Source organism: Arachis ipaensis, chromosome B3, assembly GCF_059453495.1.
Source record: "Arachis ipaensis isolate K30076 ecotype BB chromosome B3, ASM5945349v1, whole genome shotgun sequence".
Classification (NCBI taxonomy): Eukaryota; Viridiplantae; Streptophyta; class Magnoliopsida; order Fabales; family Fabaceae; genus Arachis; species Arachis ipaensis.
The window spans coordinates 26,941,014-26,967,141 of NC_142438.1; the positions used below are offsets into that span (position 1 = coordinate 26,941,014).

The following is a 26,128-nucleotide window of genomic DNA, read 5'->3' on the forward strand; positions in this document are numbered from 1 at the left end:
AAGGATGGTGGTAATGGCTTGAGCTCGGGTTTAGGAGTTTTTTCTTCTTCCAGAAGAATTTTCAGAGGCTCTTTCATGTCCTCTGAATTCTCTAAATCATGCTGAACATCTTTAAAGATGTTTTCCAACTCTGATTCGAGACTCTCAGCCATGTTGATCTCTTCTACTAAAGAGTCAATAAGATCAACTTTCATGCAGTCTTTTGATGTGTCAGGATGCTGCATGGCTTTGACAGCGTTCAACTTAAACTCATCATCATTGACTCTCAGGGTTATTTCCCTCTGTTGGACGTCAATGAGGGATCGTCCAGTTGCTAGGAAGGGTCTTCCTAGAATGAGAGTAGCACTCTTGTGCTCCTCCATTTCCAGCACAACAAAGTCAGTGGGAAAGGCGAATGGCCCAACTCTGACAATCATGTCTTCAATCACGCCTGATGGGTATTTAGTGGAGCCATCAGCAAGTTGGAGACATATCCGGGTTGGTTTAACTTCTTCAGTTAAGCCAAGCTTTCTGATAGTGGATGCAGGTATTAGGTTGATGCTTGCCCCAAGATCGCATAGAGCTGTCTTGGTGCATTGACCTTCTAATATGCATGGTATCAGAAAACTCCCAGGGTCTTTAAGCTTTTCAGGAAAGCTTTTCAGAATGACTGCACTGCATTCTTCAGTGAGGAGAACTCTTTCTATTTCTCTCCAATCCTTTTTATGACTCAAGATCTCTTTCATGAACTTGGCATAAGAAGGTATTTGCTCAAGTGCTTCTGCAAATGGAATCTTTATTTCAAGAGTCCTGAGATAATCTGCAAAGCGAGCAAATTGCTTAACCTGGTCCTCTTTTTGGAGTTTTTGAGGATAAGGTATCTTGGCTTTATATTCTTCAACCTTAGTTGCTGTAGGTTTATTGCCTACAGAAGTGGTTGAAGAAGCCTTTTTAGAGGGGTTGCTTTCAGCATTTGTGTGTGTCTGATCCCTTACTGACAATTGAGTGCCAGAGTTAGAAACTGGAGTGACGTTAGATGCCAACTCCTTGTCTGTTCCTGGCGTCTGAACGCCAGAACTGTGCCCATTTTGGGCGTTCAACGCCAGATCCTTGCCTATTTCTGGTGTTGAATGCCAGTCCTGCCTTGTTTCTGGCGTTGAACGCCAGTCCTGAGCATGGTCTGGGCGTTCAGCGCCAGCCTTCCACCAAATTTCTGGCGTTTTAGTTCCAGAATTACTTTTCCCTGGGCTCTTACTGTCCTCAGGTGAATTTTGGGTGGTTTGCTCATTTCTTAGCTTTTTGTTGCCCTGAGGTGGGGTATTTAATGTTTTCCCACTTCTTAATTGAACTGCTTGGCATTCTTCTATTATTTGCCTTGACAGCTGCTGCTTTGTTTGCTTAAACTGTTCTTCCATATGTATATTAGCCATCCTTGTTTCTTGTAGTCTATCTTTGAATTCGGCTAACTGCTTTGTTAGAAAGTCCAATTGCTGATTGAATTCAGCAGCTTGTTTTACAGGACTGAGTTTAGCAGTTGCTGTTTTAACCTCTTCTTTCATGGAAGGGTCACTGCTTAGGTACAGATGCTGATTCCTGGCAACTGTATCAATGAGTTCTTGAGCCTCTTCAATTGTTTTTCTCATGTGGATAGATCCACCAGCTGAGTAATCTAGAGACATCTGAGCTCCTTCAGCAAGCCCATAATAGAAGATGTCTAACTGAACCCACTCTGAAAATATTTCAGAAGGGCATTTTCGTAGCATCTCTCTGTATCTCTCCCGGGCATCATAAAGAGATTCACTATCTCCTTGTTTAAAGCCTTGGATGTCCAGCCTTAGCTGTGTCATCCGTTTTGAGGGAAAGTATTGATTCAGGAATTTTTCTGTCAGCTGTTTCCATGTCCTTATGCTGGCCTTAGGTTGGTTATTCAACCACCTCTTAGCTTGATCTTTTACAGCAAATGGAAACAGTAGTAGTCTGTAGACATTCTGATCTATTTCTTTATCATGTACTGTGTCAGCAATCTGTAGAAACTGTGCCAGAAACTCTGTAGGTTCTTCCTGTGGAAGACCGGAATACTGGCAACTTTGCTGCACCATGATAATGAGCTGAGGATTCAACTCAAAGCTACTGACTCCAATGGAGGGTATGCAGATGCTACTCCCATATGAAGCAGTAGAGGGGTTAGAATATGACCCCAGAGTCCTCCTGGACTGTTCATTTCCGCTTAGGTCCATGATGGAGAAAGGGAGATGATGTAAAATAGAGAAAATATTTTTATTTATTTATTTATTTATTTCGAAAATAAGATAAAGATAAATAAAAATGGGTGAAGATTTTCGAAAAATTGAGGAGAGAGGAAGTGGTTAGGAAATAATTTTGAAAAAAAAATCTGAATTTTAAAAATTGATTTTCGAAAAAGATGCTTTAAAATAGAGAGAAAAGCAATAAGATAGCACACGATTTAAAATTTTTAGATCTAATGCTCCTTGTTTTCGAAAAAAAAAATTTTTTTTTTGAGGGAAAAACACCAAGGAACACCAAACTTAAAAATTTTAAGATCAAGACACAAGGAAAACTCAATAACACTTTGAAGACTCACAAGAACACAAGAACATGAAGGAAGAACACCAAACTTAAATTTTTTAGAAAACCAAAATAAATTTTCGAAAGTTTTAAGAAAAACCAACAAGAAGACACCAAACTTAAAGTTTGGCACAAGGTTTAATAAAAAAAATTATTTTTGAAAAAGATTTTTAAAAAAAAAAGGAAATAAGGATTCTAAAATTTTAACACGACAATAATAAGAGACTCTAAACAAAAAAAGAGAAATTTTTCCTAATCTAAGCAACAAAATAAACCGTTAGTTATCCAAACACGAACAATCCCCGGCAACGGCGCCAAAAACTTGGTGCACGAATTGTGAATCACACTTTTCACAACTCGTACCACTAACCAGCAAGTGCACTGGGTCGTCCAAGTAATACCTTACGTGAGTAAGGGTCGAATCCCACAGGGATTGTTGGTTTGAAGCAATCTATGGTTATCTTGCAATTCTTAGTCAGGAAGTCAATTATACTTATCAGTTGAATTTCGAATAAATAAGAGAGCATGGATTAAAGGTTACTTATTTTACAGTAATGGGGAATATGTTGGAGTTTTGGAGATGCTTTGTCGTCTGAATCTCTGCTTTCCTCTGTCTTCTGATTCACGCACGCACGTCCTCCTATGCCAAGCTGCGTGTAGGTGGATCACCGTGGTCAATGGCTACCATCCATCCTTCCAGTGAAAAGGGTCCAGGTGCGCTGTCACCGCACGGCTAATCATCTGCAGGTCCTCAGTCGTACCGGAATAGGATTTACTATCCTTTTGCGTCTGTCACTACGCCCAGCACTCGCGAGTTTGAAGTTCGTCACAGCCATGCAATCCCAGAATCCTACTCGGAATACCACAGACAAGGTTTAGACTTTCCGGATTCTCATGAATGCCGCCATCAATCTAGCTTATACCACGGAGATTCTGATTAAGGAATCTAAGAGATATTCATTCAATCTGATGTAGAACGGAAGTGATTGTCAGACACACGTTCATGGATTGAGGAAGGTGATGAGTGTCACTGATCATCACCTTCTCCATAGTTAGGCGCGAATGGATATCTTAGGTAGGAACACGCATGTTTGAATGGAAAACAGAAACACTTGCATTAATTCATCGAGACACAGCAGAGCTCCTCACCCCCAACAATGGATTTTAGAGACTCATGCCATCAAAGAGTACAAAGTTCAGATCTAAAATGTCATGAGATACAAAATAAGTCTCTAAAAGTTGTTTAAATACTAAACTAGTAGCCTAGGTTTACAAAAAATGAGTAAACTATGATGGGTAGTGCAGAGATCCACTTCTGGGGCCCACTTGGTGTGTGCTGGGGCTGAGACTTAAACAATTCATGTGCATAAGGCTGTTTTGGGCGTTCAACGCCAGGTTTGGATCCATTTCTGGCGTTGAACTCCAACTTTTAATCCTTTTCTGGCGCTGGACGCCGGAATTGGGCAGAGAACTCGCGTTGAATGCCAGTTTACGTCATCTATCCTTGAGCAAATTATGGACTATTATATATTGCTGGAAAGCCCTGGATGTCTACTTTCCAACGCAATTGGAAGCGTGCCATTTTAAGTTCTGTAGCTCCGGAAAATCCACTTTGAGTGAAGGGAGGTCAGAATCCAACAGCATCAGCAGTCCTTTTTCAGCCTGAATCAGATTTTTGCTCAGCTCCCTCAATTTTCAGCCAGAAAAATACCTGAAATTACAGAAAAACACACAACTCATAGTAAAGTCCAGAAATATGAATTTTTCCTAAAAACTAATGGAAATAAACTAAAAACTAACTAGAATATACTAAAAACTCTATGAAATTAACCCCAAAAAGCGTATAAAATATCCGCTCATCACAACACCAAACTTAAACTGTTGCTTGTCCTCAAGCAACTAGACAAATAAAATAGAAGACTAATAGGTTGAGAAGCAATAATATCTCAGAGTTTTTGAGTGAAGCTCAGATTCTAATTAGATGAACGGGACTAGTAGCTTTTTGCTTCCGAACAGTTTTGGCATCTCACTTTATCCATTGAAGCTCAGAGTGATTGGCATCTATAGGAACTTAGAATTCAGATAGTGTTATTGGTTCTCCTATTTCAGTATGATGATTCTTGAACACAGCTATTTCATGAGTCTTGGCCGTGGCCCTAAGCACTTTGTTTTCCAGTATTACCACCGGATACATAAATGCCACAGACACATAATTGGGTGAACCTTTTAGATTGTGACTCAGCTTTGCTAAAGTCCCCAATTAGAGGTGTCCAGAGTTCTTAAGCACACTCTTCTTTCTGCTTTGGACCTTGACTTTAACCGCTCAGTCTCAAGTTTTCACTTGACACCTTCACGCCACAAGCACATGGTTAGGGACAGCTCGGTTTAGTCGCTTAGGCCAGGATTTTATTCCCTTAGGCCCTCCTATCCACTGATGCTCAAAGCCTTGGGATCCTTTTTATTACCCTTACCTTTTGGTTTTAAGGGCTATTGGCTTTTTTTTTTTTTGCTGCTTTTTCTTGCTTCAGGAATCATTTTTATGATTTTTCAGATTATCAATAACATGTCTCATGTTCATCATTCTTTCAAGAGCCAACATATTTAACAGTCTTAAACAACAAATTCAAAAGACACATGCACTGTTCAAGCATTCATTCAGAAGACAGAAAGTATTGCCACCACATGTAACTAATTAGAATTCCTCTTATTAAAACTCGAAATTTTATTGCCTCTTATTCAAAAGATCTACTATTTTATTCATGTTTGCTGATGATGAGAAAAATAAACTATGGCTTAATTGGAGATAAAATCAAAATAGATAGTAATTACTACTATATGACCCCTAAGGTGAACTTCTATAATGACACTATCACAGAGTTAAAGCAGAAATTGGAATTTAACAACCTTTATTCTGGGAAGTGGATGTTCCTCTGATCTGTGGGGTGCTTGGTCCTTCAAGAGATAACTTCTGGCGCTTCAATTCCCTTAAGTCACGCCCTTGCTCCACTTGTTCTTTAAACATATAGGTAAGAATTTGAATGTGTTCCTTCTGTTCTTTTATTATTTGTTCCATAGCTTCCCGTATCTTGGTAACAGACGTCTCAAGGTACTCCCAGTATTCAGATTGAGGGATTTCAGGGAGAAATTCCTGTGTTTTCTTCTTGGTGGGATCATCCTGTGCTTGTTGTTTTTCCATTGATGCTTTGGTGATTGGTTTCTTAACTGAGATATACTCAGTTATTCCCGTCCTTACTCCGGCGTCCTTGCAGAGCAGAGAAATCACGCTTGGATAAGCCAACCTGGCCTCTTTAGAATTTTTGTTAGCAATTTTGTAGAGTTCAACTGAGATTAGCTGATGAACTTCTACTTCTTTTCCCATCATGATACAATGGATCATCACTGCTCTTTTAACAGTGACTTCAGAACGGTTGCTAGTGGACAGCAGAGAATGCCCAATGAAGTCCAGCCATCCTCTGGCGACTGGTTTGAGATCTTCTCTCTTGAGTTGATTTGGGACACCCTTTGTGTTGGTTGTCCACCTGGCTCCAGGGATACATATGTCCTCTAGAATCTTATCCAGGCCCTTGTCTGTTCTCATCATTCTCCTGTTGAAGGAGTCTGGATCATCTTTCAGCTGAGGTAGCTTTAAGATCTCCCTGATCCTGTCAGGGTGGGTATGAACAATCTTTCCTCTGACCACGGTCTGATAGTCATAGAAAGCAGTCCCAGATAGTTTCTGCTTGTCAGTTTGCCACATATTAGCATAGAACTCCTGAACCATGTTCCTCCCTACTTTCGTTTCAGGATTAGCTAGGACTTCCCAGTTCCTGATTCGAATTTGCTCCTGGATCTCCGGATATTCATCTTCTTTCAGATCGAATCTAACTTTCGGGATCACTGATCTCAGACCCATTATTTTGTTATAATGGTCTGAATGTTCTTTAGATAAGAACTTCCCTTGATTCTAAAGTGGTTTTGGAACGCCCTCTTTCTTGCCTCTTGGAGTGGATTGTTTTCCTTTAGGAGCCATGATCTTAGTGATCGCGGATAAACACACCAAACTTAGAGGTTTGCTTGTCCTCAAGCAAAAGAAAAGAAAGGAGAAGGATAGAAGGAGAGCTAGGTGCAATTGTTGATGGAAGGGGAGGGAGGCCGAACCCACATTTAAAGGGAGGGAGGGTGGGTTTTCGAAAAAAGAGATAAAGATATGATAAAAAAAAAGATTGATTTGGAAAAGATAAGATAGAAGATATGATAAGAGAGGATATAGTTTAAAATTGAAAAGATTTGAAAGATTTTTGAAAAAGATAGATCTAGATTTTGAAAAAGATAAAGTGGAGATTTTGAAAAAGATATTGATGAGTTGAAAAGATAGATTTGTTTTTAAAAAGATTTGAAAAGAGTTGGATTGAATTTGCAAAGAGGGTTTGTGCTTATGGATTAAGATATATTTGATATTTTTAAAGTAGGATTTTTTAGAAATTAGGGATTTTAGAAATCAGGGTTCTTAACATGTTTATGCAAGAAATCATGAATTGAGGTATGAAAATTAAGATTAGAATGAAAAAAAATATGAAGAAAAATGAATTTACCTCCTCCCCATCATCCTGGCGTTTGAACGCCCAAACACTGCCTGTTTTGGGCGTTCAACGCCCAAATGCTGATCTCCTGGGCGTTCAACGCCCAGTTGTTGCCCTTTTCTGGCGTTGAACGCCAGATTGCTATCCTTACTGGCGTTCAGCGCCCACTGGCTGCCCCATTTGGGCGCTGAACGCCCAAAATAGGCTCTTACTGGCGTTTTCTTGCCAGTGAGCTATTTTTTTTTTTGTGTGCAGATTCCTTCTGTAACCCTGTGAATTTATGCAATTGATTCTTTACCTTAGTGTCAGTGAACTTTATATAAACAAATAAAAATAAAAATAGAAATAGGGCAAAATGCTTAGAAGATTGTTGCCCCATGGCTGGGTTGCCTACCAGCAAGCGCTTCTTTATTGTCTTTAGCTGGACCTTGCTGAGCTTTTAGTCTAGCTTCAGCCTTGAGCACTCTTGCTCAACGTTGCCTTCAAGATAGTGCTTGATTCTCTGTCCATTGACAATGAACCTCTTATCAGAATCAATATCTTGAAGCTCCACATAACCATATGGTGATACACTTGTAATCACGTATGGTCCCCTCCACCGGGATTTCAATTTCCCGGGGAATAGCCTGAGTCTAGAGTTGAACAGCAGAACCTTCTGTCCTGGCTCAAAGATTCCAGATGACAGCTTTCTGTCGTGCCACTTTTTTTATTTCTCTTTATAAAGCTTGGCATTTTCGAAAGCTGTGAATCTGAATTCCTCTATCTCATTTAGTTGGAGCAATCTTTTTTCTCCTGCTAATTTGGCATCAAAGTTTAGGAATCTGGTTGCCCAGTAGGCTTTATGTTCCAGTTCCATGGGCAGGTGACATGCCTTACCATACACAAGTTGGTATGGAGAGGTCCCTATAGGGGGTCTTGAATGCTGTTCTGTAAGCCCACAGAGCATCATCCAAGCTCCATGCCCAGTCCTTTCTACGGGTACTTACTGTCCGTTCTAGAATTCTCTTTAATTCTCTGTTAGAGACTTCAGCTTGCCCATTAGTTTGTGGATGATATGGAGTAGCCACCTTATGGCGAATTCCATACCTAACCATAGCAGAGTAAAGCTGTTTATTGCAGAAGTGAGTGCCCCCATCACTGATGAGTACTCTAGGGACACCAAACCTGCTAAAGATATATTTCTGGAGGAACTTCAGCACTGTTTTAGTATCATTGGTGGGTGTGGCAATGGCCTCAAACCATTTTGATACATAGTCAACTGCCACCAGAATATAAGTGTTTGAGTATGATGGTGGGAAAGGTCCCATGAAGTCAATTCCCCATACGTCAAACAACTCAATTTCCAAGATTCCTTGTTGAGGCATGGCGTAACCATGAGGCAGATTACCAGCTCTTTGGCAACTGTCACAGTTACGTACAAACTCTCGAGAATCTTTATAGAGTGTGGGCCAATAGAAGCCACATTGGAGGACCTTGGTGGCTGTTCGCTCACCACCGAAATGGCCTCCATATTGAGATCCACGGCAATGCCACAGGATCCTCTGTGCTTCTTCTCTAGGCACACACCTACGGATTATTCCGTCTACACATCTCTTAAAGAGATAGGGTTCATCCCACAAGTAGTACTTTGCATTAGTAATTAATTTCTTCTTTTGTATCTTGTTGTACTCCTTGGGTATGAACCTTGCAGCTTTATAGTTTGCAATATCGGCAAACCATGGTGTTTCCTGAATGGCAAATAAATGCTCATCCAGAAAAGTCTCAGAGATCTCAAGAGAGGGGAGGGCGTTCCTTCTACTGGCTCTATCCGGGATAGATGATCAGCCACTTGGTTCTCTATCCCGTTTTTGTCTCTTATTTCTATATCAAACTCTTGCAGAAGCAATACCCATCTGATGAGCCTGGGTTTTGAATCCTGCTTTGTGAGTAGATATTTAAGAGCAGCATGATCAGTATACACAATCACTTTTGATCCTACTAAGTATGATCTGAACTTGTCAATGGCGTAAACCACTGCAAGTAATTCTTTTTCTGTGGTTGTGTAATTTTTCTGGGTATCATTTAGAACGCGACTAGTGTAATAAATGACATGCAGAAGCTTGTCATGCCTCTGTCCCAACACTGCACCAATGGCGTGATCACTGGCATCACACATTAGCTCAAATGGTAATGTCCAGTTTGGTGCAGAAATAACTGGTGCTGTGACCAGCTTAGCTTTCAGCGTTTCAAACGCCTGCAGGCACTCTGTGTCAAACACAAATAGCGTGTCAGCAGCTAGCAGATTGGTTAGAGGTTTTGCGATTTTTGAAAAATCCTTTATAAACCTCCTATAGAATCCTGCATGCCCCAGAAAGCTTCTGATTGCCTTAACATTGGCAGGTGGTGGTAATTTTTCAATTACCTCTATTTTTGCTTGATCCACCTCTATTCCCTTGTTTGAGATTTTATGCCCAAGAACAATCCCTTCAGTCACCATGAAGTGACATTTTTTCCAGTTTAAAACTAGGTTGGTCTCTTGGCATCTTTTTAGAACAAGTTTCAAGTGATCAAGACAGGAGCTGAATGAGTCTCCATATACTGAGAAGTCATCCATGAAGACTTCCAGAAATTTTTCCACCATATCAGAGAAAATAGAGAGCATGCATCTCTGGAAGGTTGCAGGCGCATTACACAGCCCAAATGGCATCCTTCTATAAGCAAACACTCCGGATGGACATGTGAATGCTGTTTTCTCTTGATCCTGAGGATCTACTGCAATCTGGTTATAGCCTGAGTAGCCGTCCAAAAAGCAATAATAATCATGACCTGCTAGTCTTTCTAGCATCTGGTCTATGAATGGTAAAGGAAAATGATCCTTTCTGGTGGCTGTATTGAGCCTTCTGTAGTCAATACACATGCGCCACCCTGTAACTGTTCTTGTAGGAACCAGTTCATTTTTTTCATTATGAATCACTGTCATGCCTCCCTTTTTCGGGACGACTTGGACAGGGTTTACCCAGGGACTATCAGAAATAGGATAAATAATCCCAGCCTTTAGTAATTTGGTGACCTCTTTCTGCACCACTTCCTTCATGGCTGGATTTAGCCGTCTCTGTGGTTGAACCACTGGTTTAGCATTATCCTCCAATAAGATTTTGTGCATGCATCTAGCTGGGCTTATGCCCTTAAGGTCACCTATGGACCACCCAAGAGCTGTCTTGTGTGTCCTTAGCACTTGAATAAGTGCTTCCTCTTCCTGTGAATTTAAGGCAGAGCTTATGATTACTGGAAAAGTGTCAACTTCTCCCAGAAATGCATATTTCAAGGATGGTGGTAATGGCTTGAGCTCGGGTTTAGGAGTTTTTTCTTCTTCCAGAAGAATTTTCAGAGGCTCTTTTATGTCCTCTGAATTCTCTAAATCAGACTGAACATCTTTAAAGATGTTTTCCAACTCTGATTCGAGACTCTCAGCCATGTTGATCTCTTCTACCAAAGAGTCAATAAGATCAACTTTCATGCAGTCTTTTGATGTGTCAGGATGCTGCATGGCTTTGACAGCGTTCAACTTAAACTCATCATCATTGACTCTCAGGGTTATTTTCCCCTGTTGGACGTCAATGAGGGATCGTCCAGTTGCTAGGAAGGGTCTTCCTAGAATGAGAGTAGCACTCTTGTGCTCCTCCATTTCCAGCACAACAAAGTCAGTGGGAAAGGCGAATGGCCCAACTCTGACAATCATGTCTTCAATCACGTCTGATGGGTATTTAGTGGAGCCATCAGCAAGTTGGAGACATATCCGGGTTGGTTTAACTTCTTCAGTTAAGCCAAGCTTTCTGATAGTGGATGCAGGTATTAGGTTGATGCTTGCCCCAAGATCGCATAAAGCTGTCTTGGTGCATTGACCTTCTAATATGCATGGTATCAGAAAAATCCCAGGGTCTTTAAGCTTTTCAGGAAAGCTTTTCAGAATGGCTGCACTGCATTCTTCAGTGAGGAGAACTCTTTCTGTTTCTCTCCAATCCTTTTTATGACTCAAGATCTCTTTCATGAACTTGGCATAAGAAGGTATTTGCTCAAGTGCTTTTGCAAATGGAATCTTTATTTCAAGAGTCCTGAGATAATCTGCAAAGCGAGCAAAATGCTTATCCTGCTCCTCTTTTCGGAGTTTTTGAGGATAAGGTATCTTGGCTTTATATTCTTCAACCTTAGTTGCTGTAGATTTATTGCCTACAGAAGTGGTTGAAGAAGCCTTTTTAGAGGGGTTGCTTTCAGCATTTGTGTGTGTCTGATCCCTCACTAACAATTGAGTGCCAGAGTTAGAAACTGGAGTGACATTAGATGCCAACTCCTTGTCTATTCCTGGCGTCTGAACGCCAAAACTGTGCCCATTTTGGGCGTTCAACGCCAGATCCTTGCCTATTTATGGTGTTGAACGCCAGTCCTGCCTTGTTTCTGGCGTTGAACGCCAGTCCTGAGCATGGTCTGGGCGTTCAGCGCCAGCCTTCCACCAAATTTCTGGCGTTTTAGTTCCAGAATTACTTTTCCCTGGGCTCTTACTGTCCTCAGGTGAATTTTGGGTGGTTTGCTCATTTCTTAGCTTTTTGTTGCCCTGAGGTAGGGTATTTAATGTTTTTCCACTTCTTAATTGAACTGCTTGGCATTCTTCTGTTATTTGCCTTGACAGCTGCTGCTTTGTTTGCTTAAACTGTTCTTCCATATGTATATTAGCCATCCTTGTTTCTTGTAGTCTATCTTTGAATTCGGCTAACTGCTTTGTTAGAAAGTCCAATTGCTAATTGAATTCAGCAGCTTGTTTTACAGGACTGAGTTCAGCAGTTGCTGTTTTAACCTCTTCTTTCATGGAAGGGTCACTGCTTAGGTACAGATGCTGATTCCTGGCAACTGTATCAATGAGCTCTTGAGCCTCTTCAATTGTCTTTCTCATGTGGATAGATCCACCAGCTGAGTAATCTAGAGACATCTGAGCTCCTTCAGCAAGCCCATAATAGAAGATGTCTAACTGAACCCACTCTGAAAATATTTCAGAAGGGCATTTTCGTAGCATCTCTCTGTATCTCTCTCAGGCATCATAAAGAGATTCACTATCTCCTTGTTTAAAGCCTTGGATGTCCAGCCTTAGCTGTGTCATCCGTTTTGGGGAAAAGTATTGATTCAGGAATTTTTCTGTCAGCTGTTTCCATGTCCTTATGCTGGCCTTAGGTTGGTTATTCAACCACCTCTTAGCTTGATCTTTTACAGCAAATGGAAACAGTAGTAGTCTGTAGATATCCTGATCTATTTCTTTATCATGTACTGTGTCAGCAATCTGTAGAAACTGTGCCAGAAACTCTGTAGGTTCTTCCTGTGGAAGACTGGAATACTGGCAACTTTGCTGCACCATGATAATGAGCTGAGGATTCAACTCAAAGCTACTGACTCCAATGGAGGGTATGCAGATGCTACTCCCATATGAAGCAGTAGAGGGGTTAGAATATGACCCCAGAGTCCTCCTGGACTGTTCATTTCCGCTTAGGTCCATGATGGAGAAAGGGAGATGATGTAAAATAGAGAAAATATTTTTATTTATTTATTTATTTATTTATTTCAAAAATAAGATAAAGATAAATAAAAATGGGTGAAGATTTTCGAAAAATTGAGGAGAGAGGAAGTGGTTAGGAAATAATTTTGAAAAAAAAAATCTGAATTTTAAAAATTGATTTTCGAAAAAGATGCTTTAAAATAGAGAGAAAAGCAATAAGATAGCACACGATTTAAAATTTTTAGATCTAATGCTCCTTGTTTTCGAAAAAAAAAATTTTTTTTGAGGGAAAAACACCAAGGAACACCAAACTTAAAAATTTTAAGATCAAGACACAAGGAAAACTCAAGAACACTTTGAAGACTCACAAGAACACAAGAACATGAAGGAAGAACACCAAACTTAAAATTTTTAGAAAACCAAAATAAATTTTCAAAAGTTTTAAGAAAAACCAACAAGAAGACACCAAACTTAAAGTTTGGCACAAGTTTTAATAAAAAAAATTATTTTTGAAAAAGATTTTAAAAAAAAAAGGAAATAAGGATTCTAACACGACAATAATAAGAGACTCTAAACAAAAAAAGAGAAATTTTTCCTAATCTAAGCAACAAAATAAACCGTTAGTTGTCCAAACACGAACAATCCCCGGCAACGGTGCCAAAAACTTGGTGCACGAATTGTGAATCACACTTTTCACAACTCGTACCACTAACCAGCTAGTGCACTGGGTCGTCCAAGTAATACTGATGAGCGGATAATTTATACGCTTTTTGGCATTGTTTTTAGTATGTTTTTAGTAGGATCTAGTCACTTTTAGGGATGTTTTCATTAGTTTTTATGTTAAATTCACATTTCTGGATTTTACTATGAGTTTGTGTGTTTTTCTATGATTTCAGGTATTTTCTGGCTGAAATTGAGGGACTTGAGCAGAAATCAGATTCAGAGGTTGAAAAAGGACTGCTGATACTGTTGGATTCTGACCTCCCTGCACTCAAAGTGGATTTTTTGGAGCTACAGAACTCGAAATGGCGCGCTTCCAATTGCGTTGGAAAGTAGACATCCAGGGCTTTCCAGAAATATATAATAGTTCATACTTTGGCCAAGAATTAACGACGTAAACTGGCGTTCAACGCCAGCCTTCTGCCCAAATCTGGCGTCCAGCGCCAGAAAAGGATCCAAAACCAGAGTTGAACGCCCAAACTGGCACAGAAACTGGCGTTCAACTCCACAAATGGCCTCTGCACGTGCAACACTCAGGCTCAGCCCAAACACACACCAAGTGGGCCCAGGAAGTGAATTTATGCATCAATTACTTACTCATGTAAACCCTAGTAGCTAGTTTATTATAAATAGGACCTTTTACTAGTCTTTTTGACCATCTTTGGATCCTGGATTGTATTTTGATCCTGAGATCATGTTTTGGGGGCTGGCCATCTCGGCCATGCCTGGACCTTTCACTTATGTATTTTCAACGGTAGAGTTTCTACACTCCATAGATTAAGGTGTGGAGCTCTGCTGTTCCTCAAAGATTAATGCAAAGTACTACTGTTTTCTATTCAATTCTTCTTATTTCGCTTCTAAGATATCCATTCGCACCCAAGAACGTGATGAAGGTGATGATTATGTGTGACGCTCATCATCCTTCCCCCTTATGAACGCGTGCCTGACAAACACTTCTGTTCTACATGAATTAAGCTAGAATGAGTATCTCTTAGATCTCCTAACCAGAATCTTCGTGGCGTAAGCTAGAATGATGGCGGCATTCAAGAGAATCCGGAAAGTCTAAACCTTGTCTGTGGTATTCCGAGTAGGATTCAATGATTGAATGACTGTGACGAGCTTCAAGCTCGCGATTGTTGGGCGTTAGTGACAGACGCAAAAGGAGGGTGAATCCTATTCCAGCATGATCGGGAACCGACAGATGAATAGCCGTGCCGTGACAGGGTGCGTGAGCATATTATTCACTGAGAGGAGGGGATGTAGCCACTGACAACGGTGATGCCCTTGCATAAAGCCAGCCATGGAAAGGAGTAAGACTGATTGGATGAAGATAGCAGGAAAGCAGAGGTTCAGAGGAACGTAAAAGCATCTCCATTCGCTTATCTAAAATTTCTACCAATGATTTACATAAGTATCTCTATCCCTATTTTATTATATAATATTCGAAAACACCATTATCACTTTATATCTGCCTGACTGAGATTTACAAGGTGACCATAGCTTGCTTCATACCAACAATCTCCGTGGGATTCGACCCTTACTCACGTAAGGTATTACTTGGACGACCCAGTGCACTTGCTGGTTAGTTGTATCGAAGTTGTGACAATTATGAATTAAGATCAAAGCACCAAGCTTTGGAGCCATTACCAGGGATTGTTCGAGCCTGGACATCACAATTTCGTGCACCAAGTTTTTGGCGCCGTTGCCGGGGATTGTTCGAGTTTGGACAACTGACGGTTCATCTTGTTGCTCAGATTAGGTAATTTTCTTTTTATTTTATTTTCAAAAATTTTTCAAAAATATTTCTAAAATTTTCTCACATGTTTTCGAAAATAATAGAAATGTTTTCAAAAAAAATTTTATTCAAAATTTTTAAAAATGAATTCTAGTGTTTCATGAAGCATGTTGAAGCCTGGCTGGCTGTAAAGCCATGTCTAAATTCTTTTGGACTGAGGCTTGCAATTTGTTATCAAAGAGCAATATACTCTCATGTTAAAGACTAAAGCTTGGCTGGCCATTGGCCATGTCTAGTGTTTTGGACTGGAGCTTTCATTGAAAGCTTGGCTGGCTAGTGAGCCATGTCTAATTCCTGGACTGAAGCTTTAGACTAACATGGCAAGATTCCTGGAATTCATATTAAAAATTTTGGAATCCTTATTTTTTCTTTTTCATAATATTTTCGAAAATAAAAATCCAAAAAAATTAGAAAATCATAAAAATCAAAAATATTTTTCTATTTCTTGTTTGAGTCTTGAGTCATATCATAAGTTTGGTGTCACTTGCATATGCATCTAGCATTTTTCGAAAGTTTCATGCATTCATAGTGTTCTTCATGATCTTCAAGTTGTTCTTGGTAAGTCTTCTTGTTTGATCTTGATGATTTTTTGTTTTGTGTCTTTTCATGTTTATCATATGCATTTTTGAATTCTTAGTGCCTAAGCATTAAAGAATTCTAAGTTTGGTGTCTTGCATGTTTTCTTTGCATTAAAAGTTTTTCAAAAATATGTTCTTGATGTTCATCATGACATTCATAGTGTTCTTGGTGTTCATCTTGACATTCATAGCATTCTTGCATGCATTCATTGTTTTGATCTAAAAATTTCATGCATTGCATAATTTTCATGTTTTTCATAAAAATTCAAAAATCAAAAAAATATCTTTCCCTTTTTCTCTCCTCAAATTCGAAAATTTGGATTGACTTTTTCAAAAATTTTTAAAATCAAGTTGTTTCTTATGAGTCAAATCAAATTTTCAATTTGAAAATCTTATCTTTTTCAAAATCTTTTTCAAAAATCAAATCTTTTTCAAAATTCTTAGTTATTTTCGAAAATTCAAAAAATATTTTTCAAAAATCTTTTTCTTAATTTTTTCACAAATTTTCGAAAATAACATAATCAATTAATGTTTTGATTCAAAAATTTGAAGTTGTTACTTGCTTGTTAAGAAAGATCCAAACTTTAAGTTCTAGAATCATATCTTGTGATTTCTTATGAATCAAGTCATTAATTGTGATTTTAAAAATCAAATATTTTTTAAAACTAATTTCAATCATATCTTTTCAAAAATATCTTCTTATCTTATCTTTTTCAAAAATATCTTTTCAAAATATCTTTCCTAACCTCCTAACCTCTTATCTTTTTCAAAATTTATTTCAACTAACTAACTAACTTTTTGTTTGTTTCTTAACTTTTTCAAAACTACCTAACTAACTCTCTCTCTCTAATTTTCGAAAATATCTCCCCCTTTTTCAAAAATTTCTTTTTAATTAACTAATTATTTTTATTTTTATTTCAAAAATTTTCGAAAAAAAATACTAAACATTTTTCAAAAACCATTTTCAAAAATCACTAACTCTTTTTCAAAATAATTTTCGAAAATTATCATCCTATTCTATTTATTCATTCATATCCTAACATCTCATCTCACATCTCTTCCATCCGTACAGTTGTGTTTCTTCCTTTACATCACATTCTTTGTCTCCCCCTCTTTTCTTCCACTCACAAAGGAATCCCTATACTGTGGTATAAAGGATCTCCATTATTATTATTATTTTTCTGTGCCTTCTTCTTTGTCATATGAGCAGGAGCAAGGATAAGAACACTCTTGTGGAAGCAGATCCAGAACCTGAAAGGACTCTGAAGAGAAAATTAAGAGAAGCTAAAATACAACAATCTAGAAATAACCTTTCAGAAATTTTCGAACAGGCAGAGGAGATGGCAACCGAAAATAATAATAATGTAAGGAAGATGCTTGGTGACTTTACTGCACCTAATTCCAATTTACATGGAAGAAGCATATCCATTCCTGCCATTGGAGCAAACAACTTTGAGCTGAAACCTCAATTAGTTTCTCTGATGCAGCAGAACTGCAAGTTTCATGGACTTCTATCTGAAGATCCTTTTCAGTTCTTAACTGAATTCTTGCAGATATGTGATATTGTTAAGACTAATGGAGTAGATCCTGAAGTCTACAGGCTCATGCTTTTCCCTTTTGCTGTAAGAGACAGAGCTAGATTATGGTTGGATTCTCAACCTAAAGACAGCCTGAACTCTTGGGATAAGCTGGTCACGGCTTTCTTAGCCAAGTACTTTCCTCCTCAAAAGCTGAGCAAGCTTAGAGCTGATGTTCAAACCTTCAGACAGAAAGAAGGTGAATCCTTCTATGAAGCTTGGGAAAGATACAAACAGTTGACCAAAAAGTGTCCTTCTGACATGCTTTCAGAATGGACCATCCTGGATATATTCTATGATGGTTTATCTGAGCTATCAAAGATGTCACTGGACACCTCTGCAGGTGGATCCATTCACCTAAAGAAAATGCCTGCAGAAGCTCAAGAACTCATTGACATGGTTGCTAATAACCAGTTCATGTACACTTCTGAAAGGAATCCTGTGAGCAAGGGGACGCCTATGAAGAAGGGAGTTCTTGAGGTTGATACTCTGAATGCCATATTGGCTCAGAATAAAATATTGACTCAGCAAGTCAATATGATCTCTCAGAGTCTGCATGGAATGCAAGCTGCATCCAACAGTACTCAAGAGGCATCTTCTGAAGAAGAAGCCTATGATCCTGAGAACCCTGCAATAGCAGAGGTGAACTACTTAGGTGAACCTTATGGAAACACCTATAACTCAACATGGAGAAATCATCCAAATTTCTCATGGAAGGATCAAAAGCCTCAACAAGGCTTTAATAATGGTGGAAGAAACAGGTTTAGCAATACCAAGCCTTTTCCATCATCAACTCAGCAACAGACAGAGAACTCTGAACAAAATGCTTCTAATTTAGCAAATCTAGTCTCTGATCTATCAAAGGCCACTGTAAGTTTCATGAATGAAACAAGGTCTTCCATTAGAAATTTGGAAGCACAAGTGGGCCAGCTGAGTAAAAGGATCACTGAAATCCCTCCTAGTACTCTCCCAAGCAATACAGAAGAGAATCCAAAAGGAGAGTGCAAGGCCATTGACATAAGTGCCATGGCCGAACCTGTGAGGAGAGGAGAGGACGTGAATCCCAAGGAGGAAGACCTCCTGGGATGTCCAGTGATCAATAAGGAGCTTCCCTCTGAGGAACCAAAGGACTCTGAGGCTCATCTAGAGACCATAGAGATTCCATTGAACCTCCTTATGCCCTTCATGAGCTCTGATGAGTATTCCTCTTCTGAAGAGAATGAGGATGTCACTGAAGAGCAAACTGCCAAGTTTCTTGGTGCAATCATGAAGCTGAACGCCAAATTGTTTGGCATTGATGCTTGGGAAGTTGAACCTCCCTTGTTCATCAATGAACTAAGTGATCTGGATCAACTGACATCGCCTCAGAAGAGACAGGATCCTGGAAAGTTCATAATACCCTGTACCATAGGCACCATGATCTTTAAGGCTCTGTGTGACCTTGGTTCAGGAATAAACCTCATGCCCCTCTCTGTAATAGAGAAACTGGGAATCTATGGGGTGCAAACTGCTAAAATCTCACTAGAGATGGCAGACAGCTCAAGAAGACAGGCTTATGGACAAGTAGAAGATGTATTAGTAAAGGTTGAGGGCCTTTACATACCTACTGATTTCATAGTCCTGGATACTGGAAAGGAAGAGGATGAATCCATCATCCTAGGAAGACCTTTCCTGGCCACAGCAAGAGCTGTGATTGATGTTGACAGAGGTAAAATAGTTCTTCAATGGAATGAGAACTCCCTTGTATTCAAAACTCAAGGATCTCCCTCTGCAACCATGGAGAGGAAGCTTGAAAAGCTTCTCTCAAAGCAGAGTCAACCAGAGCCCCCACAGTCAAACTCTAAGTTTGGTGTTGGGAGGCCACAACCAAACTCTAAGTTTGGTGTTGAACTCCCATATCCAAACTCTAAGTTTGGTGTTGGAGAGTCTCAACAAAGCTCTGCACATCTGTGAGGCTCCATGAGAGCCCACTGTCAAGCTATTGACATTAAAGAAGCGCTTGTTGGGAGGCAACCCAATGTTTATCTAACTCTTATTTTTATTCTTTTTCATGTTTTCTTAGGTTCATGATCATGTGGAGTCACAAAATAAATATAAAAATTGAAAATGGAATCAAAAACAGCAGAAGAAAAATCACACCCTGGAGGAGCATCTGTCTGGCGTTCAGCGCCAGAACAGAGCATGGTTCTGGCGCTGAACGCCCAAAATGGGCAGCTTCTGGGCGCTGAACGCCAGAACAGGCATGGTTCTAGCGTTCAACGCCAGAAATGGCACACAAATGGGCGTTGAACGCCCAAAATGGCCACCAAACTGGCGCTGAACGCCCAGAGTTGGGAACAAAGGCATTTTTACATGCCTAATGGGTGCAGGGATGTAAATCCTTGAACACCTCAGGATCTGTGGACCCCACAGGATCCACTCAGGATCTGTGGACCCCACAGGATCCACTCAGGATCTGTGGACCCCACAGGATCCACTCAGGATCTGTAGACCCCACAGGATCCCCACCTACCTCCACTCACTTCTTCTCACCACTCTCTCTCACACAACCCCATAAACACGCTTCCCTAAAAGCCCTTCACCAATCACCTCAATCTCTCTTCCCCATTAAACCTTCACCACTCACATCCACCCACTCTTCCCAATAAACCTACCTCATAAACTCCACCTACCTTCAAAATTCAAAACCAATTTCCCACCCAAACCCACCCATATGGCCGAAACCTTTCCCCCCTTCCCTTCCCTATATAAAGCCCTCCATTCTTCATCAAATTCACACAACACACCCCTCTACACTCTCCTTGGCCGAAACCACATCTCCCTCTCCCTCTCCATATTTCTTCTTCTTCTTCTTCTATTCTTTTGTTTATTGCTCGAGGGCGAGCAATATTCTAAGTTTGGTGTGGTAAAAGCATAGCTTTTTTGTTTTTCCATTACCATTGATGGCACCTAAGACCAGAGAATCCTCTAGAAGAGGGAAAGGGAAGATAAAAGCTTCCACATCCGAGTCATGGGAGATGGAAAGGTTCACCTCCAAAGCCCATCAAGACCACTTCTATGATGTTGTGGCCAAGAAGAAGGTGATCCCTGAGGTCCCTTTTAAACTCAAAAGAAATGAGTATCCGGAGATCCGACATGAAATTCAAAGAAGAGGTTGGGAAGTTATAACAAATCCCATCCAACAAGTCGGCATCCTAATGGTTCAAGAGTTCTATGCCAATGCATGGATCACCAAGAACCATGATCAAAGTAAGAACCCGGATCCAAAGAACTATGTTACAATGGTTCGGGGGAAATACTTAGATTTTAGTCCGGAAAATGTGAGGTTGGCGTTCAACTTGCCATACATGGAAGAGAACGCACGCCCCTACACAAGGAGAGTCAACTTTGATCAAAGGTTGGACCAAGTCCTTATGGACATATGTGTAGAAGGAGCTCAATGGAAGGTTGACTCCAAAGGCAAGCCGGTTCAACTAAGAAGATTGGACCTCAAGCCTATAGCTAGAGGATGGTTGGAGTTCATTCAATGCTCAATCATTCCCACTAGCAACCGGTCTGAAGTTACTATAGACCGGGCCATCATGATCCATAGCATCATGATTGGAGAAGAGGTGGAAGTTCATGAGATTATATCTCAAGAACTCTACAAGGTGGCTGACAAGTCCTCCACTATGGCAAGGTTAGCCTTCCCTCACCTCATTTGCCATCTATGTTACTCAGCTGGAGCTTTCATAGAAGGAGACATTCCTATTAAGGAAGAGAAGCCCATCACTAAGAAAAAGATGGAGCAAGCAAGAGAGCCCAGTCATGGAGCTCAAGAGGCGCAAGAAGCTCATTTTCATGAGATCCCTGAGATGCCTCAAATGCACTTTCCTCCACAAAACTATTGGGAGCAAATCAACACCTCCCTAGAAGAATTGAGTTCCAATATGGGACAACTAAGGGTGGAACATCAAGAGCACTCCATCATGCTTCATGAAATAAGAGAAGATCAGAAAGCAATGAGGGAGGAGCAACAAAGACAAGGAAGAGACATAGAAGAGCTCAAGGACATCATTGGTTCCTCAAGAAGGAAACGCCACCATCACTAAGGTGGATTCATTCCTTGTTCTTATTTCTTCTGTTTTTCGTTTTCTATGTTATGTGCTTATCTATGTTTGTGTCTTCATTACATGATCATTAGTAGTTAGTAACTTTGTCTTAAAGTTATAAATGTCCTATGAATCCATCACCTCTCTTAAAAGAAAAATGTTTTAATTCAAAAGAACAAGAAGTATATGAGTTTCGAATTTATCCTTGAACTTAGCTTAATTATATTGATGTGGTGACAATGCTTCTTGTTTTCTGAATGTATGCTTGAACAGTGCATATGTCTTTTGAAGTTGTTGTTTAAGAATGTTAAATATGTTGGCTCTTGAAAGAATGATGACTAGGAGACATGTTATTCGATAATCTGAAAAATCATAAAAATGATTCTTGAAGCAAGAAAAAGCAGCAAAGAACAAAGCTTGCAGAAAAAAAAAAGGGCGAAAAAAAAAGAATAAAAAAAATAGAAAGAAAAAGAAAAAGCAAGCAGAAAAAGCCAATAACCCTTAAAACCAAAAGGCAAGGGCAAATAAAAAGGATCCCAAGGCTTTGAGCATCAGTGGATAGGAGGGCCTAAAGGAATAAAATCCTGGTCTAAGCGGCTAAACCAAGCTGTCCCTAACCATGTGCTTGTGGCGTGTAGGTGTCAAGTGAAAACTTGAGACTGAGCGGTTAAAGTCAAGATCCAAAGCAAAAAAAGAGTGTGCTTAAGAACCCTGGACACCTCTAATTGGGGACTTTAGCAAAGCTGAGTCACAATCTGAAAAGGTTCACCCAATTATGTGTCTGTGGCATTTATGTATCCGGTGGTAATACTGGAAAACAAAGTGCTTAAGGCCACGGCCAAGACTCATAAAGAAGCTGTGTTCAAGAATCATCATACTGAACTAGGAGAGTCAATAACACTATTCGAAATCTGAAGTTCCTATAGATGCCAATCATTCTGAACCTCAATGGATAAAGTGAGATGCCAAAACTATTCAAGAGGCAAAAAGCTATAAGTCCCGCTCATATGATTGGAGCTATGTTTCATTGATAGTTTGGAATTTATAGTATATTCTCTTCTTTTTATCCTATTTGATTTTCAGTTGCTTGGGGACAAGCAACAATTTAAGTTTGGTGTTGTGATGAGCGGATAATTTATACGCTTTTTGGCATTATTTTTAGTATGTTTTTAGTAGGATCTAGTCACTTTTAGGGATGTTTTCATTAGTTTTTATGTTAAATTCACATTTCTGGACTTTACTATGAGTTTGTGTGTTTTTCTGTGATTTCAGGTATTTTCTGGCTGAAATTGAGGGACTTGAGCAGAAATCAGATTCAGAGGTTGAAAAAGGACTGCTGATGCTGTTGGATTCTGACCTCCCTGCACTCAAAGTGGATTTTCTGGAGCTACAGAACTCGAAATGGCGCGCTTCCAATTGCGTTGGAAAGTAGACATCCAGGGCTTTCCAGAAATATATAATAGTCCATACTTTGGCCAAGAATTGACGACGTAAACTGGCGTTCAACGCCAGCCTTCTGCCCAAATCTGGCGTCCAGCGCCAGAAAAGGATCCAAAACCAGAGTTGAACGCCCAAACTGGCACAGAAACTGGCGTTCAACTCCACAAATGGCCTCTGCACGTGCAACACTCAGGCTCAGCCCAAACACACACCAAGTGGGCCCAGGAAGTGGATTTATGCATCAATTACTTACTCATGTAAACCCTAGTAGCTAGTTTATTATAAATAGGACCTTTTACTAGTCTTTTTGACCATCTTTGGATCCTGGATTGTATTTTGATCCTGAGATCACGTTTTGGGGGCTGGCCATCTCGGCCATGCCTGGACCTTTCACTTATGTATTTTCAACGGTAGAGTTTCTACACTCCATAGATTAAGGTGTGGAGCTCTGCTGTTCCTCAAAGATTAATGCAAAGTACTACTGTTTTCTATTCAATTCTTCTTATTTCGCTTCTAAGATATCCATTCGCACCCAAGAACGTGATGAAGGTGATGATTATGTGTGACGCTCATCATCCTTCCCCCTTATGAACGCGTGCCTGACAAACACTTCTGTTCTACATGAATTAAGCTAGAATGAGTATCTCTTAGATCTCCTAACCAGAATCTTCGTGGCGTAAGCTAGAATGATGGCGGCATTCAAGAGAATCCGGAAAGTCTAAACCTTGTTTGTGGTATTCCGAGTAGGATTCAATGATTGAATGACTGTGACGAGCTTCAAACTCGCGATTGTTGGGCGTTAGTGACAGACGCAAAAGGAGGGTGAATCCTATTCCAGCATGATCGGGAACCGACAGATGAATAGCCGTGCCGTGACAGGGTGCGTGAGCATATTATTCATTGAGAGGAGGGGATGTAGCCACTGACAACGGTGATGCCCTTGCATAAAGCCAGCCATGGAAAGGAGTAAGACTGATTGGATGAAGATAGCAGGAAAGCAGAGGTTCAGAGGAACGTAAAAGCATCTCCATTCGCTTATCTGAAATTCCTACCAATGATTTACATAAGTATCTCTATCCCTATTTTATTATATAATATTCGAAAACACCATTATCACTTTATATCTGCCTGACTGAGATTTACAAGGTGACCATAGCTTGCTTCATACCAACAATCTCCGTGGGATTCGACCCTTACTCACGTAAGGTATTACTTGGACGACCCAGTGCACTTGCTGGTTAGTTGTATCGAAGTTGTGACAATTATGAATTAAGATCAAAGCACCAAGCTTTGGAGCCATTACCAGGGATTGTTCGAGCCTGGACATCACAATTTCGTGCACCAAATACCTTACGTGAGTAAGGGTCGAATCCCACAGGGATTGTTGGTTTGAAGTAATCTATGGTTATCTTGCAATTCTTAGTCAGGAAGTCAATTATACTTATCAGATGAATTTCGAATAAATAAGAGAGCATGGATTAAAGGTTACTTGTTTTGCAGTAATGGAGAATATGTTGGAGTTTTGGAGATGCTTTGTCGTCTGAATCTCTGCTTTCCTCTGTCTTCTGATTCACGCACGCACGTCCTCCTATGGCAAGCTGTGTGTAGGTGGATCACCGTTGTCAATGGCTACCATCCATCCTTCCAGTGAAAAGGGTCCAGGTGCGCTGTCACCGCACGGCTAATCATCTGCAGGTCCTCAGTCGTACCGGAATAGAATTTACTATCCTTTTGCGTCTGTCACTATGCCCAGCACTCGCGAGTTTGAAGTTCGTCACAGCCATCCAATCCCAGAATCCTACTCGGAATACCACAGACAAGGTTTAGACTTTCCGGATTCTCATGAATGCCGCCATCAATCTAGCTTATACCACGGAGATTCTGATTAAGGAATCTAAGAGATATTCATTCAATCTGATGTAGAACGGAAGTGATTGTCAGACACATGTTCATGGATTGAGGAAGGTGATGAGTGCACTGATCATCACCTTCTCCATAGTTAGGCGCAAATGGATATCTTAGGTAGGAACACGCATGTTTGAATAGAAAACAGAAATTTGCATTAATTCATCGAGACACAGCAGACTCACCCCCAACAATGGAGTTTAGAGACTCATGCCGTCAAAGAGTACAAAGTTCAGATCTAAAATGTCATGAGATACAAAATAAGTCTCTAAAAGTTGTTTAAATACTAAACTAGTAGCCTAGGTTTACAAAAAATGAGTAAACTATGATGGGTGGTGCAGAGATCCACTTCTGGGGCCCACTTGGTGTGTGCTGGGGCTGAGACTTAAACAATTCATGTGCATAAGGCTATTTTGGGCGTTCAACGCCAGGTTTGGATCCATTTCTAGCGTTGAACTCCAACTTTTAATCCTTTTCTGGCGCTGGACACCGGAATTGGGCAGAGAACTGACGTTGAACGCCAGTTTACGTCATCTATCCTTGAGCAAAGTATGGACTATTATATATTGCTGGAAAGCCCTAGATGTCTACTTTCTAACGCAATTAGAAGCGCGCCATTTTAAGTTCTGTAGCTCCAGAAAATCCACTTTGAGTGCAGGGAGGTCAGAATCCAACAGCATCAGCAGTCCTTTTTCAGCCTGAATCAGATTTTTGCTCAGCTCCCTCAATTTCAGCCAGAAAAATACCTGAAATTACAGAAAAACACACAACTCATAGTAAAGTCCAGAAATATAAATTTTTCCTAAAAACTAATGGAAATAAACTAAAAACTAACTAGAATATACTAAAAACTCTATGAAATTAACCCCAAAAAGCGTATAAAATATCCGCTCATCAACGGTACACCTATAGCTTGTCTTCGTAACACTGTTCTTTCGAAACTTCAGGAATAGCAGCAAGGTGGTGCAACTGATGAGGCAGAACCATTTATGGAGTCGGGCCATTTTGGTAAACTCATCTCTCCCTATCTCTGGCTTCTGTTCTTTGTTCAATTTTTGGATCAAATCAAATCTTGCACATCCATCCCATTATGTTGCTTCTCTCTAATCTTTAAACAGCAAGAGCTTATTCGCTGGGATACAATTATGTTTACATTATGAAAAAATGCCTCAAATGATATTCAACTATACATTATGTTTACATTATGTTAAAATTTAATATTTTTATTAATATCAAGGGAACATAAAGAAACTTGAAGAAGAAATAATAATATTAAGAAGCCAATTATTGCAATTAATCTTTGAAGTTGACTAGGTATGTTGCCAACTACCTGCCATGGATACTTCCTTGTCTCAAAGT

General features: G+C 40.0%; 1 non-coding gene across 1 annotated transcript; it reads right to left on the reverse strand.

The window, feature by feature from the left end:
• Positions 1–17,492: 17,492 nt before the first annotated feature.
• Positions 17,493–17,600, reverse strand: LOC148570123 (small nucleolar RNA R71). Its single transcript, XR_015907787.1, has one exon. It is a non-coding gene; the product is annotated as a small nucleolar RNA R71 (small nucleolar RNA).
• Positions 17,601–26,128: the final 8,528 nt, after the last annotated feature.